The sequence below is a fragment of the Lolium perenne genome, chromosome 2, assembly GCF_019359855.2.
Source record: "Lolium perenne isolate Kyuss_39 chromosome 2, Kyuss_2.0, whole genome shotgun sequence".
In the NCBI taxonomy this organism is placed as follows: domain Eukaryota; kingdom Viridiplantae; phylum Streptophyta; class Magnoliopsida; order Poales; family Poaceae; genus Lolium; species Lolium perenne.
Genome location: NC_067245.2, coordinates 125,683,914 through 125,698,078, shown reverse-complemented (window position 1 = coordinate 125,698,078; position 14,165 = coordinate 125,683,914). Strand labels below are relative to the sequence as shown.

Below are 14,165 nucleotides of genomic sequence, written 5' to 3'. Positions count from 1 at the left end.
TCCTAAGTTGTATCATCTCCATGATCCATTTGGAGATTAAGAGATAGTCTGGACCCTTTTTGGGTGATGATGACTTGTTTTATTGCTATTGGATGTACTTGTGGTTGATGTGATCACAACATTGATTCGCCGCTGCTTCTGGTTGCTCTCACATTTATGGAAAAGTGCGGCTTTGGTGTGGATGAACAATTTCATACTAGGTGATCATTTCTATGACTGCCAGTATGAAATTAATCTGCAAAATATAACAGACATCAATAGATCTGTTTTATTCTTATGGTTTTAGGATCTAGCTAGTCTAGGTGCTCTCCTGGTTATCTAAGGGACTTGTGCTAATTTGATTTGGTCTAGGCTGTGCTCTGCCATTTTCTTCTTCTCTAGAGATGCACCTTGTACCAGTAATTAGTACAATATCATCTGTCAGCTATTTGAGTGTCAGGATAGTAGATGCTAGCCAAATGATGATATTCCATTTTTATTGCCCTAATCTTTGGTGAGATATGCTTAGAATGAAATGATCGAGTGGATCATTCCTGGTACTGGTATACCTCACTCCACCTCCTAGAAATTGTTATTGATGTAGAGGTTTTGCTTCATGTGCTTGTTGTTGTTGAGCCTGCCCTTCTCCTCCTAGCTGATGTTGCTACTTGTTCTTGCTCTAACCCCCGTTTGGTTCTACTGCTTATGTTCTTGGTGAAGAACAACTTGAACAGCTGATGATGTTCTTGATGGTTTGATTTTGATGGTGTGTGTTGATGGATGATTTAGCTCTAGCTGTTTCTGCCTATTTATAGCCAATTCACTGTGTTGCCTGGCTTGACACACAAGTATGTGATTCACCTAGTGACTAGGCTTGGTGTGTGTGTTGGAAGGCATGCAATGAGCCTGATGAGCTGTGTGTGTTTCCAGGTTGGGACTTGAACCAAAGGGATCAGCTCGGCTGATTTTAAGATTATCCTCCACCATTTGAATTGTTTTGACACTGACCAGTGGTATTAGCCACTTGTTTTCTCTCATGTTTCCTTGTTGTATTTTTTAGGGATTCGAAGACTAAAAAAATGAGAAGGTTTAGAAGATCAAGGGCATTTGGAAGATCAATGCGGGGAATTGTAGTTTAGGATTTTAGACTAGGGCTTATTTTTGTAACTTTGTAATTTCTGTTTTTTTATTTACTTATTCATTTCAGAATTCCTATTGTAATATTATTGAATATTGTAAAGACAATGTATTTGTGTGTGCTGATCAATAAAGCTCAAGGTTTTTCCTAATGAGTTATTTTTAATTATTTATTCATATTCTTTTATTATTTGAATTCCAATTATATTTCTACTTATGTAATGATTTAAATATTCATGAGCTTATTCAAATTCAATTTTCAAATTTGAATATCAATTCAAATTCATCCCCCTTTAAAAACCCTAATTTCAAAAGAGGTAATGTCGAATTTTATCGCACTCTCGAAACCCTAAACCCTAGTGGCATCGAGAGATAAACTTCGATCCCTCTTAGGTGCTATGCAATTAAGCGCGAATTTTTTTCAGTTTTGTGATGCAATGCACATCCCTTTTCTAGATCTATCCCGCAATTGTCTGAAACCTGGGGTGTTACAATCTCCGACCGCGCTGCCGCCAGCTCCGCCCTAGCCTCGGCGAGATCCACCTTGAGTTCCGCCATGGCCACCGCCCTTTGACGCTCACCCTGACGCTCTAGCATCATGGTGAATGCGCGCCCAACCGCCTCCCCGTCCAGCTGCTCCAGCGTCATGGTGAGAGCTGCTCCTCATCGAACGCCTCCATCGCGTGGAGCGCGGCGAGGTCTGCATCATCGGGGTAGACGTGGCAGGCCATCTCAACAAGGCGAGCCTAGGTGTGGGTGTGCTCGGCCATGGATGAAGGCTAGGGTTTAGGTTGAGGTGTGCCCGTCTCGCCGGCTGGCGTCCACCATATATTGCCATGGCGGGGCGGGAAACGGCGTTCTTCCTGCACGCGTGAAACGCCGGCGAAACACGCCAAACTGTTGGCCGCGTGCGGGAACCGGTAATCGCCGGCTGCATGCCTCGATGGGATGTTAAACCACCATTACCGAGCGTCACGATGTCAGTGGGAAAAAATGCGTCTGCACCACTGGAAATACCCGACGCAAACGGTCACCATGACCCCTATGGTGTCCGCGGGCTGACGCAAACGTACGCAGGTGGTCAATTTGAGCGTCCGTTTTACGTCGGCCCGCAGGAGATGCCCTAAACACATTTGGTACTTTTTGAAAACCAGGTTGTCACTCTCTAAATCAGAATAAGATTTACATTGGTTTGTTTCTAAAAAACAACTGTCCAGTTTATCTTAGAATGCAATATCAAAAACAACCATTAGTTTTTCTAACATAGCTACCAGAATCGTTGTTAAGTGTTATGAAACAACTCTCGATTTGTTAAAAAGCAGCAACCACATTCTTTCACGCAGCTACAAAGATTATTTTTTGCACAACTGCTAGATTTGTCGTAAGCAACTACCATATTCTCTAATATAATTGTCAGTTTGGTTTTTTTAAAGTAGCTAGCACATTATATTGTGCATCTACCAGATTGTTTTGACACAGAATCCATATTTGTTGAAAGCAACTACTAGTTCCTCTGTTATAACTGTCATTTTGGTTTCTAGAAAGCTGCTACCACATTCTTTCACGTGGCAACCTGATTGTTTGGATACAGTCCCAGATTATCGAAAGCAATTACCAAGTTCTCTAATATAATTATCAGTTTGGTTTCTTGAATATAGCTACCACATTCTTTCATGCAGCTACTAGTTTGTTTTGATACAATTGCCCGATTTTTCCAACTATCAGGCTCTCTCATACAACTTGTCATTTTGGTTTCTCGAAAGCAGCTACAACATTTATCATGCAACTAGCGAATTTTAAGTCCTTCGAACAATTGCCAGGTTCTCAGAATATTGCATTATAAATGCTTGATGTGAAAAAGCATAGAAGATATCTAGTTATCCACTACTAGCTACCCCTTCTGTTTATGTATATAATTTCTCCGTTGTTGAAAACCTCGTGCCCATTTGTCCAATTTTGTAATCCACTCACCCATAAATATTTGTCGCGAACTAAGAAATTTAGATATATTTTAACCTATATTTTGCCTAAATTTGTGACCAATATTTCGTGCCGAAGGGATTAATTTTTAGCAACATTCTAAACATTTGTTACACTTAATAATATAATAGTCTCTAATCTGGAGCTGACTATGACCCAACAAACAAGATGTAAATGTTGCCTAAATGTGTCAAAATATCCCACTTCTTTCATCCTCAAATAAGTGTACTCTAAGTTCAAAATTTGTTCGAAAAAAAGTGTACATCCACACGGACGCGGCGTTTTGGCTCTCAGGACCAGATGGTCATATTATCTGTACCATGGAAATCGTAGTTGAGATCTGTGTGTGTCAGACGTTGGCAGTTGTTTCTGTCGTGCAGAAAATGCAGTACCGTGGCACTGTTTGTACAATCCTTGACATACGTAGCGGATTTAATGCGACAGTTGTGGCTTCCGTCCACGCATCTGACGATGATTTTCGTGTGCCGGTAGTACAGGAATACAAAAAAGGTCTAGGAAAATGCTCTTCCACTTGTGCTTGACATGAAGTGTGATAGTGGACTGCAATATTCCTGTTATGAAATTTCATTTGTAACTTGGTTCGAGAGTAGTATTATTTTGTTGGTATTATTAAGGTATCTCTAACGGGGCGACGTAAACGGACGCGGCTTGACATGAAGTGTGATAGTGGACTGCAATATTCATGTTATGGAATTTCATTTGTAACTTGGTTCGAGAGTAGTATTATTTTGTTGGTGTTATTAAGGTATCTCCAACGGGGCGACGCAAACGGTCGTTCCGCGCGGTCGAAAAATATGCATGCACCCCAGTCCAGTGGCCCGACCCATAGTGACTGGGATGTCCGCCTAGATGCGCCTAGATGCAAACACGGCCGAAATATGTGCCTCAGATGTGTCTGGGCGGACGATGCACGGACGCGACGCGTGACCGCTCGCTTCTCCCACGGGCCCGCCTAGCAGTGGGCGCACACCCGGCCTTTAAAAGGCCACCGGCATTGTCCCTGTCATCGCCCACACCACTGACACTTGCGCTCCCACCCTCACGAGCACGCACTGTTGTATCACCATGGGGAACAAGAAGCACGACTTTGAGGCATCCGATAGCGGGACGCGGACGAACAGGGTGCCGCTCCCCGTCAACCTGACGTGGCTCATGCACGACAACTCGACGCCGTGCCACCGCTGGGGGCCGTGCAGCCGCCGGGTGCCTATCCCACCGGTGCCTCATCGCGAACCGGAGAGGACTGCCGAGATCCGGCGCAGGCGGGAGTACCTACCGCCGGACCTCCGCGCCGATCCTACCTACGTCGTAGACTCCGATCTATGGCTCACATGGCGTGAGACCGAGACAGGTCGGAGGAGGCAGGCGGGGTTCCCCGTTGACTGGGACTGCCCGTTCGGTCAACTTCCGGCGCGCCCCCGCCCTGCCGCGCCTCGTCGACAACGTCAGGCGCCTTCGCCTTAGCCATCTTCTCCTGCGCCTCGCTAGGACGACGACACGCTGGCCTACCACAATGAGGAGACCAAGGACGACAACGACGAGTTCGTCTTCTACGAGTGGCAGAAGGCCATGGCGGAGGGCCGCGAGTTCCAGGTGCCGAACACGATGACCGATGATGAGATTGCGCGGCTCGGCGTCCTCGTGTCGGAGGTGGACCGACCGGTGCTTCCGCCGCTGCCTCGGTACGGTACCGACATCATGTCGTAGCGCCTCACGGAAGATGAGGCCCTCCAACAGGCGCTGCAGAACTCGACCCCGTACCCGCCACCGCATCCACCTCCGTCGTTCAACCCGTGGGCTGGTCCACCTCCACCTCCGTCGTTCAGCACCGGCGTACGCTCCGCCGGCTGCCAACTGGCCGTGGCCAATACCTGATTTCGTCGTGATCGACAACGAGGATGAGCAGTAGGCTAGGGTAGCAGGCGGTACATGCGCCTTTTAATTTAATTTTTTATTTTCCTCTATTCAATATGTAAATTATGTTTCTCTTCAAACAGTGCAAAAAACTGAAAAAAATTGCGTCGTGCGCTGAGGGCACCCCCGGCGCAAACGGACGCGCGGTTGAATTCGACCATTTGTGCCCACGCAAATAAACGCGCGCGGCCACTTTCGAGTGTCTATTTTACGTCGTCCCGTTGGAGATGCCCTAAGAAAAAAGCTTGAAGAACTACCACAGTTTGGTTCAGAGTGTACACGTGATGAAAAGGAACCAACACCTATCCACCAATTTGAATTTCTAGGCGGCACTTAACAAAAGCCAAAAAGCCTAAATTTGTTATCATCTGCAGGTCTACCACATCTACAACGCAATGTCAAAACATAATGCAAGCGGCGAGGCGAAACTCGTATGTCCACCTAGTGAGTTGTACCTATGTATAAGAAGACAGTCAATGGGGAGGGGGAGGCAATGTGCAGCATAGACAGTTCATAAACTTCATCACCTTCCAAAAAACCTAAGATGGCTTCCAACGCGAGCAGCAACACCATTGCTTTGATAGTATTGTGTGGCGATCGATTTGGACTGGTTTGTGGGCAGAGGAGGTACTACAACTTAACCGAGCTCGTATGTTTTGTAACTATATTTTTGCATTTTACCTCAGATATAGAAGTTTTTGTTTTGTTTAGCAAAAAGTTACATGAGGGTGAAGGTCTTGTACACGGTACAAGAAAAGTGCGCACGTCATGGTCTGTTTGGGCTCAAACGGTCGACTGGAATAAGACAGGTGGTGAGCATGTAGGACCGTGCACTGTTCAATGAGGGACTATATGCGTGAATACACACTAGAATACGAATACGTGGGACCAGCAGGGATCACGAGAAAGCTTGATGGTGGAGATAATATGATCATCTGGACCTCAGACCCAAAATGGATTTCCGACATCCACACTACCAATATAGTTAATTAATGCAATTAGCTCCTCGTAATCACTTCCTAACTTCATCCACCATCCTCATTTCTCTCCCCCACCTCAACCACCAATCATCGATCCTATTTTTTAATTAATAGAGTGGGGACTCATAAAAGATGAGAGGGAACTAAGTTTTCTCCTATTTCCTAGAAGTAGACTTATTCCGTGTAAAACAAAAGGCAAAAGCTATACATGTTTGCAGTCGGAGTAGGTCTTAGCATCACTTTGTTGTACAACCTTTTGGCATGCTACTCAATCCAGGACATTACAACATGCAACACATGTCCGACACAAGGGCAACACACGTGACTAAAATCGGAGGTGGCACATGGGCTAGCAAGCGACCAACACTTGAATTTGTAGGTGGGCCCAAGACGTGTTGCACGATGCTATATATGGCTCGCAGGAGCGTCTGTACGATACAGACGTAAACATTGTGCGGCACCTATATATAGAATTTCTCTTGATTGATTATTTGTTTGCATAGCCTACCCTATTAGAGCTAACGGGGGATTTATTTTGGCAAGTAAAGATTTTATTTGCTAGCCCAAACGAGGGAAGGGAGGGGGTAATGCTCGCCTGAAAATTATCTAAAAGGACATCGGACCGTACAAGTTGGTTAGTCGTGTTAGTGAGGGTGATTGGACAGAAAAGATGCTTCCAATGATAACCACCAAATGTGTTGATGACCAACAACCGACTTCAATATAATAGTACGTAGTTATATTTCAAGCTTTTAATAGAAGGTAGAAAATCAAACCTTATTTATCGGTCTAACTCCGTCTTAACTACTCCATCCATACCGATATATTATGGTAATACTAGTGGTTTTGGAGTAATTTATTTATTAATTGCCACAATTAACTCATACAAACACTTCCAGCCGATCCATCTTCCCACGTTTTTCTCTCTTTCCAGAAATTGACCAATGCATACGACTACTCATAGTGCAAGTAACTGCAGGAGTAACTTCGTGTCCAAAATTTGATTATTTGGCAGTGAGTTAATGAGGAGACAGGAGGATGAAGTAACATAGCTAGTTACTATAACATCACACTTTTCAAGGTACAATGAGTCTACAAACTAATAAATGATGCCATCTATGAAGGACTTTGCTACACAGCGGCGCCGCACGGAGCTGCCTTTCGTGCGACGGCCCACATTCTCTCTTGGACTTTGCTACACAGCGGCGCCGCACGGAGCTGCCTTTCGTGCGATGGCCCACATTCTCTCTTTGTTCCATTCGGTGATAGCCCAACGTGTCAGAACCTAGGGTGATTTTCTCATCATGCTACCCACATGCGCCGCTCCACATATTTAACGAGACTGTCAATTCTGAGATAAAAAAAATATCTCGTAGTAGTACACTATACGGAGTCTTAGTAATTGGTAGATGGTTATCAAGATCTGATTGCCAGGCTGTTAATTACCAGATTAATAGGATTTAGCTGCCAGATTAATTGTGTTTTGCTTCCAGATTTAATCGGCACTTAAATGGTACTACAGTAATTTGCCAGGTTACTACTGATGAGTTTAATTGGGCATAGTTGACAGATTACTTAGACTTATTTGCCACATTCATTTTGCTAAGCTGCCAGATTCAGCCATGGCGTATTACTAGTTATCTTCTATTGCCAGATTAACTAAGCCTAATTAACATATTAACTAAGCCTAATTGCCAGATTCACGCTACTACTACTAAATCCCGGATTAATAATCCCTCGTAGACTTTAGAATCGTTGGTTGCAGTAGGAGGAATTCATCGTCCTCCAAAAAATATCCAGGCACAGGCAAAACTAGATGAGCATCTTCGCAAACACTTCAAGAGCGAGTCAGAGCAAAAAGGAAAATGATTGCTTTCCCCCGGGGATTGACGCGCTAGCAACCTCCTGTTCCCGGGTCGTTGGATCGAACGCATCGTGCGGACACTAATCCTCCAGCGTATCCCACGTGGAAGCAGCTCCACCACATCCTGGCGAGAAAAACGTGTGGAAGACAACTACCTTATCTCTTCTCGCTCACAAAATCAACGCCGCCTGCTCGATGCGCCGCCGCACGCTACCATGGCCGGCGACACTGGATGAGTTCCTCCCCGTCGACGGCCACCGCACCCTACCCGCCGACGGCCACCGCGCCACCCCCGTCGATGGCCACCGCGCCACCCCCGTCGATGGCCACCGCGCCTTCCCGCTGCGTCAAGCTTCTCGCCTCGCCGCCGGCCCGCCTCCCCCGACCTCCTCCCCCAGCAGTCTCTCCGCCCTCGCCACCGGCCGCAGCACCCGACCTCCTCCTCCTTCAGGCGCCGTGCCGCGTCCTCATCGGAGCCCAGGCAGAGCCTCCCCTGCGCGCGGCCGCGTTGCATCCTTTGTCGGTGCCCGCGCCGAGCCTCCCGTGTGCCGGCCGCCTCCACGGGCCTCCTCCACCATCGCCGGCGCTGCCGGCTGCGACGTGTCGCGGCCGTAGAGGCCCTCTGCGCCGCGTGTGGCTGCCGGCGTCTGCAGGCGACTCCGTTCCTCACGGGCGTCATCCGGCGAGCCGTCCCGCCGCGGGCCTGCAGATATGCGAGCGCACTGCCCCTGCCCCTCCCTCTCCCTGCCTCCTCGTTCTGCGGCGAGGACGCCATGTGCCGCCCCAACCTCTCCATCTTCTTTCCTCCTCCATGCGGTGTTGCGAGCGGCAGCTGGCGGTGCTACCATGAGCGAGCCAAGTTGCTGCCCACGGCGGCCCTCGTTGCTGCTGACGGCGGGCCAAGTTGCTGCCCACGGCGGCCATCCTTGCTGCCGACGGCTTGCGATATGCATTACGTGAATTTTGCTGTAATATCTAGATTTTTTTTGCTACAACCGTTCTATATTTTTGCTATGTTAGTATATATATTTTGCTACTAAGTATTTTCGGTGATGTATGGGACGAAGTCTGTTTTGATACAATAGCAATGATCTTGCCAGAGACCTTGTAAAAAATGATGTGATGCTATTTTTTTTGCTATAATTTTTTTGTTGTTTTGCTACTTTCGTATAGAAATTTTGCTACGAGCGTCTCCGGCGAGGTCTCCGTCAATATTTCTGATGATATTGGTTTTTGCTACATTTAGCATTTTTTTGCTATAATAGCATAATTTTTTGCTACGAGCTCTCCGGCGAGATCTCCGGCGAGCTCAGTTGTTTTCGTGACTGAACCGTTTTTTACTACATTGTAGCAAAAGCGGGGTTATTTTTTGCTGCTGGGAGGTGTTTTTTTGCTACATTCAGTAAAAGCAGATCTGACCGTCTAAGATGGCCGATCCGACGGTTGGCGACCCGGGGGCTGGGAAATCAGATCCCCCGGGGGACGCCCAGCAGTTTCCGAGCAAAAATGCAGGGGAAGAGGAAAACTCCGGCAAGCAACGCCGTGGTCGGCGGACTCCACCTCTCGCGCTCGTCAACGACTGCCTCCCCACAGCGTCCTCATCGGCGGCCCCACGCTACGGACGAACACCTCCTTCTCGCGTTCGTCGGTAGCGACCTGGTAGAGTCTTTCCTGTGCTGGCGAAGCTCCTCCTCCACGCGCTCGTCGGAGGTGCTTGCGGAGCGCTCCCTGCGTTGGCGAGAGGCGCCTCCTCCTCACGCTCGCCGGAGGCGTGCTTGCGGAGCCGTCCCCGCGCTCGTCGGAGGCGTGCTTGCGGAGCCCTCCTCGCGCTCGTCGGAGGCGTTCTTGTGAAGCCGTCCCCGCGCTCGTCGGAGGCGCACTTGCAGAGTCCTCCCGCCCAAGTTGGTGCGCGCCGAACCTTGTAGTGGTCATCGATGGGGGCCTTCCCACGTCGAGCTCGGCGGCGGCGGCCACCTCCTCTCGAACATCACCGGAGCTGTGCTCCTCAGCCTTCGCCGGGATGCTGTTTCGTGCGATTTATTTGTGTGAGAGAGAGAGCGAGATTGTGCGGCGAGGAAGGCTTGTGAGGTGAGGGGATAAGAAGATAAGAGCCGAAGAGGTACCAGCGTCGCGGCTCCTATAGGGGCACGATGCCGTTTCATCGATCGCGACAACCGCCGCACAGGGAGCGGAACGTGCGGCGCATCCCAGTATCTTTTTCCATCTATGAATTATGATGCTAGTTTGATGTTACTAACCACTATGTCGCAAAAATATATCATTGAACTTTTTAAAAAATATGAATCTCACAATATAGCTATTGTAGACATATAATTCATATTTAGTTGATCAAATTAACTGTCAACGTTTATCTTGAGCGGTGTGTGCGCCTGTTAAACGGTAACGGAGGGAGTACCTAGGTCACAGCACAAAACGGTTCTACCCATCTACGCTAGTATGGAGGGAGTAGCAACGTGAGACTAGCCCAAATAATTTCAAACTAACCTTATTCATTCTTCCAACTGAATCGTCGACCTTGGTCCCAAATTTTCTCAAGAGTGTTGCCTATTTGGTGATTGTGCGAATGGCCAAGTTCAACACTAGTGGAAAACTGGAAAACTGGAAAAAGGAAAAGAAAGTTATCTCCTTCTACATGCATATGTTCCTTAGGTAATGCCTTCTTCAATATCCAGTACTTCAATTTGCTTGTTTCTCTCACAAAGGTAAACGACCGTTTGTGATACAAATGCAACAATACAAAAATAACAAATTTTACAAGTGCTGGCAATCCCCAGTTTGAGTGTAAGCTGAGTTGTAGCAGCAATAGATAATAGCGTGCGAAGTATATCAAGATGCTCTAAGATCATCCATGCCGACGCTAGCCTGCAAGTACATAGTTATACTAGTATAAAATTTTCGGCTGGAGAATATGGAATATGTCCGGCACCAAAAGCACGAGTAATTTGGAGTAAAACTTACCAGAAACTTGTGGTTTTCTGCCAGTAAAGGGGATAACGCTGCACAGAACCTCTCAATATCTGCATTTATATCACCTGTGCCACAAATGATATCCATGAACTTCTTCCTGTCTGGAGCAAGCTTTATGGCAACCTGACAGGCATAAGGACATGTAATATACACACTAAGAGCAAGAACAATAGTAAAGTTGAATGATGGCTTTAGTATATTGAGATGTCATCTATGGTTAACCTTATAGCCAATATGTACAATAGTGAGTTTAAAAAAAGAACTACTTTAGTGGTACATGGTCGACAATCTACTCTCACAAAGTGCCTAGAAGCACGTGTTAGATCTAGCTCTTGCATTACAGCCCACTTACATTCTCTCTTCTCTTCTCTCTCCTCTAACTCAGCTAGAATATAATATTTAATATCTTAGAACCAGTTGACTAAGATCTATTGTACATGCTCTAAGAGTAGTATAGCCAACAGCCGGCTATAAGACATTGTGATGTCATCTGTAACCAATCTTATAGCTAACAGGTACAATAGTTAGGTAGAAAGATATATTATTTTAGTAATATATGACTCATTTTTCACTCTCACAAAGTGTCTAGGAGCACGAGCGAACTCTTGAATAAGAGCCCACTTACCTTCTCTCTCATACTCTCTCATCCAACTAGATATAAATATAATATTTAAATCTTTAAAGCCTGCTGACTAAGCCTTATTGTACTTGCTCTAAGGCGTTTACGAGTTTATTTCCACGGCACTTACTGCAACACACATCAGATCATAAAATCCAATGATTCAGATTCTAGGGATCGATCAAAAAGTATTGTCTACCTAATAAAATCATTGTAACTAGAGCATCCCGAGAGTGTGGAACAAATGTATTTTTTTTTGGAACGTGACCAGAACATTTGATAGATGGAAATTCAATTACTGACATGAGATGACTATTTTGTCCTTCCTAATGATTATTTTAAACACTCTTTATTTTAATTTGTAACCCTGTATAGTTTTTCTTGAAAGTTTCACTTCTATAAGTAAGTCCTCTACAAATCAGTACTGGACCTACGTATAGACCAAACTTTCAAGAAGAACAATATAGGAGTACCCTATCAGTTTAGAGTTGTTCCCAACATGTGCATCAAAATATAGTAGTACTAGCCTGCTAGACTGATAACATAATGTGTGGCTTTCGGTTTTTGCCCGGTTTCCCTCCAATAAACCGAGCTGTTTGTGTCTCTGTACCTTTTTTCCTCTATTGCAATGAACACAGCATTTCTCCTGCTGTTATTCAAAAAAAAAAAAATAGCAATGCCCGAATAGTTCAGCTTATTTGCTTCGGTCAACAAGTCCAATCAAAGCTTCACATTGAGTAACTCACGGGAAACTGAGCACTTCCAAGCTAAAAGCATTGTACATACGTAGTACATCACGGCAGAAGATAATTAATTAGCATCTGTGATCTGACAATGACCTTGGGAGCTGTGCAACCATATAAGAGCAAGAACAATAGTAGAGTCAATCGTTGGCTATAACACATTGCCATGTCACATATAGCCAATCTTATAGCCAACATATACAATAGTGAGCTACATAAAAGTACTATTTTAGTGGTACATGGCCCACCATTCACTCTCAAATATATAATGTTCTACATGCTGAAACACATAAAGAAATGTTCATATTGTCTCATCATTGAGAGTTTGTGTAAACCAGATAGTTAACTATAAATGCAACTTTAATTGAAAGTTTAAGCAAAGAATAATACCGAGAAGCTCGAACTCCCCAGCCAACCATGCCATTTCCTGAGAGTATTTCTATAAGCATCGCTGCAGACTTGTGGCACTGCCAATCGGGGTGCTGTACCAAGTTATGGAACAGCGCAACCAAGAAGTCCATGGCTCTGAAAAGTGAAGGCAGAGAATATTAACACTACAAATTGTACTCCTGTAAATACTCCAGCGGGTGATTTGTGTGCGCAAAATACAAAGTTACAAGTTTGCATGAATTAGTTTAGTCACCTTGTCAACCATAAAAGCCCATTGGTACAACTACTAGAGCTTTTGGCTGTCTTAGAGGCCACTTCCACTTGCACCATGTTGTGCAGCTGCTCGTACTTTGTAGGATCAGATGCATATTTGGCCTCCAGCCTCTGCAATAAGTTGACAGGTAGGCGGCGAAACCTTTAATCATAGGTAGCATGTTGCGTTAACTCCAATTTCTTGTAAATCATTATAGTGAGAAGAGCATAAAGAATCTTTCAAAGGGGGAAAAGGATTCCTCTTACTGAAATATTGCCACCAATGTCGCTCTTCACGATGGACATGGCAGATCCAAATTTATCTGTGTATAGCCATCCGTTGAAACGAAAATGTCATTACCTGAATAATTTCTCGCAGTCGCAAGGATGCAAAAATTCCTTACCTAGCACAGGGAGAATGTGCTTGCAGACTTCAAGAAACGCCTTGGTTAGAATGACGCCGCTGTCTGACTTGACGTGCTTCATCCCTTGGAGGGAGGGTGCGAACACGGTCCCCTCCATCTGCAATCCAAGCAAGAACAGGCGCTTAGCTGCGGCCATCGAGTCACCATAGCTGGCTGACCAGGCGCCAATACCAACCAAGGCACCCCTTACCGACAAAACTGGTCGCTTTCGGATGGAGCTTGAGGAGGCGGACGAAGGAAGAACTTCCTATCGCTTTTGGTGGAAGGAGGACTTGCAAGCGGGCGGCGGCTGGCAATCAGTATTCAGAATTCATGTACGTACTAGATGCAAATTTATAAGTGGGGACACGATTGCACGACCAGGGGAACCCCGGCTGACAGCGAAATAGTTCGCAAAAAAAAGATAAACTATAAAATTTTCGAGACGAATTTCGACCAAATGGTTTAAGCAACATTATCTCAATCATACAGTACACATGTGATATTGTTAGATTCATATTTACAACACTTTCTAATGATATTAATTTTATACGAAATATTTGTTATACAGATGGATTAATTCATGGCCAAACATGAACCTTAAAATGTGTGAACTCCTTATTCGTTGGAACGGAGAGTAATGTAGAGGGTAGACAGATACTCCCTCCATTCTCTTTTAGTCTATATTTTACAGATTTTAAAACCACTTAGCAAGTCATTTAGTACTACTACTTTGATGTGTAAACAACTAATTTAAGCTACATTAAAATTAATGATATCTTTTTTGCGATTTTTTTGATGATATCTAATACAGAAATTGTGGGTTTTCTATATCGTTATTGATTACAAAGCTAAAATGTAGAATAATATAAAATAAAATTTAACTCTAAGACA

The 14,165-nt window shown here is 45.3% G+C and overlaps 1 pseudogene; it reads right to left on the bottom strand.

The window, feature by feature from the left end:
• Positions 1 to 10,503: 10,503 nt before the first annotated feature.
• LOC127330173 (glycolipid transfer protein 1-like) lies at positions 10,504 to 13,585 on the bottom strand (annotated as a pseudogene).
• Positions 13,586 to 14,165: the final 580 nt, after the last annotated feature.